Raw genomic sequence first — 3,363 nt, 5'->3', positions numbered from 1 at the left:
ATTTTTTTTCTTATTTTAATATCTTACATGGGTTAGGCATTTAGATGGAAAAAAAAACCTGAATCTGACCAGATAGAGTTGAGTTTTTTATTGAAGTTGGGGGTCGAGGCGAGTGAGTTGATTTTTAAAAATAGTCAAGTTGAGGTCAGGTTTAGAATAAAACCGCTCACCCCTCCTTAGGATATTTACAAAATTACCCTCTACACATATTTAATATTAATTAAATTAAAAATCCCCAAAATTATCACTACTAGTCTCATTCTACTAGCTCTATGCTAGTCCCCTTCCACCGTTGTAAGGTTATTTCCCCCATTTTCTATTTTCTTAATTTAATAAGCTACTAAAGAAATCTTTGTTCCTTCTTTTTTCTTCTATATTGTGATCACAATATTTGTGTAAATATATATATTAGCACACAATTCTAGAGATAAATCATTAAGCAAATCTAATAATAATTGGTGCCAAAACCTTTCATTCTATTTTTTTAATTAAACACAAATTTACAAAAAAACTAAAAATAAAAAATTTGAACACAGGTCAAATCAGATCGGATCAGAGTTGGGTATACTATTAAATTTTGAGTTTGAGCTCGTAGCTGGTTAAATTTATTGGGGTCAAAGCATGACGATAAAGCATCGGATCAAGTCGGGGTGAGCAAAAAACCATCACGCCCTGCCCTGTTGCCATCACTAGTTAGTCGATTATATATGGCTAAAATGATTTTTTTATAAAAAAAAACATTTTTAAAACTTTTAGAGTTATGACTAAATTGACAAATTTTATAAATATTGAGGGCTAAATTTATTGAATTCTTTAGAATTATAACGAAAATGACAAGTTTTATAAATGTTAAGAGTTAAATTTGTTGAATTTCTTGTATTTAGGATCAAATTGATAGAATGGGTAAACATTAACGAATTAATTTTATTACTAAACCAATAAAAAAAAGCCCACATCATCTTAGAATGATTAAAATATTTAATTTCGAAAACTTTAAGTACTAAATCAAAAAGAACAAAATATATTGTAGGACCAAATTTATGCCCGGGCCCAAAGCTCACAAACCCAAACCCAAAAACACTACACAGCCCAACTAATTTATGCCATGACCCAATACAAGAAACATAGGCCCAAATATAAACCCAAACAAGGCCCAAACAAACAGAAACCCAAGGCTGTTGCTTGAGCCCTCGCGCCGCACGCCTCTCACCAGCGTCCCACTCCGCCACGCCTCGCGATTCCGAGGTTTTCGCAACTATACCTACAACAGAAAACAACAAGAAGCACAGTAACAAAAGGAGACTTGTTTTTTTCGATTTATTTCCTTAGGATATAAAAGCCATACGAAGAGCTGTAAAAGGGGATTCTTTTTTTTTTTGGAAATCAAAAAAATACGAAAATCTTTGAGTGTAATTTTCGTTCAAACAAACAGAAACAAGGTGATGATAGGTTTTTTCCTCTATTTTTTTTACTGTTACGAATATTTTTTATTGCCTCTTTTACTTTAAAAAATAAAACAAAGACTTAAAGGGGAAATCGGGGGGGCCTTACCTGTTTTCCGGCCGCCGTTACGGCGTGCGCGTGAAGAGAGGGTCGCGATGATGGGCGCTTACTGCGCCTTAGCAGAAGGAGAGGGGTTGATACCTTTTGTTTTCCTTTGATTGCAGCAGATTGCTTTGGGGGGGTAAGGGGTTTCTTGTTTGTAAAGTGGTGGGGCCCACGCGTTTTGCCCTTAAAGGGTCAATTTGCGCACTAAATCCCCGTGCATTTTCTTGCTGCCCAAATCTGCTTCACTTTTGTTTTTGAATTTCTCCCAGCAATTTTGTGCAGCTTTTAATTTGGTCCATATTAAATGCTAGGTTCAGGAATTTGGGTAAATTACATTTTTAAGCCCCCTTGTTTCACGCGCGCTCCAATGTGGTCCTCCCTTCCCCTTTTATTTATGTTTTACCCCAGAACTCCCGTTTTGATTCCAATTAAGCCCTATTTTGTTTATTTTAGACACTTTTATCACAAAATTAATTTTTTTTTGTTATTATTATTAATCTATTATTACTATTTTATTTTTTTTTACTATCATTTTTTTAGTTATTTTCCTATCATTTATTATATTATTTTTTTACACTATTATTTATTATACTCATTATATCATTTTAATTATTTTTTTATTTACTTTCATTTAATTTAATCAATTTGAGTTATGTTTCACATTATTATATTATTTATTTATTTATATATTTGTTATATGCTTTGTATATATATATTTTTAAAGTAAAACTAATTATTTTATGTATAAATTATCATGATATTTATTACATTATTTGTTATATTATTTTTGTTTTTACTAATAATCATTTTTCTATACTACTTATGTTAATTTTTTTATATATATATTTTGTTAAAAGTTAATAATTTTAAATATAGTTTATTATGCTTATTATATTTTATTTATCATATTTTATTTATTATTTTATTTACCGTTTACTACTATTATTTTACTATTATTATTTATAATTTTTATATGTATATATTTTTCGCTAAAGTTTTTTTCAATATAATTATTAATAGACCTACTATATTATTTTTATTATTTTTATATACCATAGTTTTTTTTATCGAATATTTTTTATATTAAATTATTATTATTTATTATTTTTCACTTTCACTAATTTAGCATTATTATTTTAACTTTACTATTATCACTATATATATGCATCATCATTCGACATATTATTTTCACTTCTATTATGCATTTTCGTATCGTTAATATCTTTACTGCTATGTTTGTTATGTTATTATATTTATTACTATTGTTATATTTATTGTTGAATTTCCTTATATTCACTATATTCTAGGTATTAATATATACACTGTCAAGTTTATTATTATATTGCTATTTTCATATTGCATGTTATCATTTTTTTGTTAAGTTTCAACCGCCCCAAATTCATTTTTATTCAAAGATTTATCCTCGATTGTTTTCAAAATAAAGGCAATATTCGATATTTAGGATCCTCAGGAGGATTGTGCCCTAACTTACTGGGTTCCAATTTTCCTCATTGAACCTAAATAATCAAGTACCCTTCTTAAATCTAATTATATGAGGTTCAAATAAAAACCTATTCTTGAAATTTGGGACGTTGCACCCTAACTTACTGGGTGTGGCATCGCGTTATATTGAGGATAGTGATTTCCAAAATTAAGGCAACCTTCGGTATTTGGGAGTTCTGAGAGATTGAGCTCTAACTTACTGAGTTCTAATTTTTCATGAGTCCCGGAGGACCGAATATCCTTCTCTTGAACCTTCATCCATGAATTTTGAAAATCAAAGACCAACTTAGTCCCGAAGGTCTGAAATGTTAA

At 29.5% G+C, this 3,363-nt stretch overlaps 1 long non-coding RNA gene across 1 annotated transcript; it reads right to left on the bottom strand.

The window, feature by feature from the left end:
* Positions 1-958: 958 nt before the first annotated feature.
* On the bottom strand, positions 959-1,656 carry LOC121209890 (uncharacterized). The gene is made up of 2 exons (XR_005905058.1): positions 1,552-1,656; positions 959-1,261 (listed from the first exon to the last, which is right to left on the bottom strand). It is a non-coding gene; the product is annotated as an uncharacterized lncRNA (long non-coding RNA).
* Positions 1,657-3,363: the final 1,707 nt, after the last annotated feature.

The sequence above is a fragment of the Gossypium hirsutum genome, chromosome A02 (assembly GCF_007990345.1).
Source record: "Gossypium hirsutum isolate 1008001.06 chromosome A02, Gossypium_hirsutum_v2.1, whole genome shotgun sequence".
Taxonomy (NCBI): Eukaryota; Viridiplantae; Streptophyta; class Magnoliopsida; order Malvales; family Malvaceae; genus Gossypium; species Gossypium hirsutum.
The sequence above is the reverse complement of the archived record's forward strand: the minus strand, read 5'-3'. Positions and strand labels throughout refer to the sequence as shown.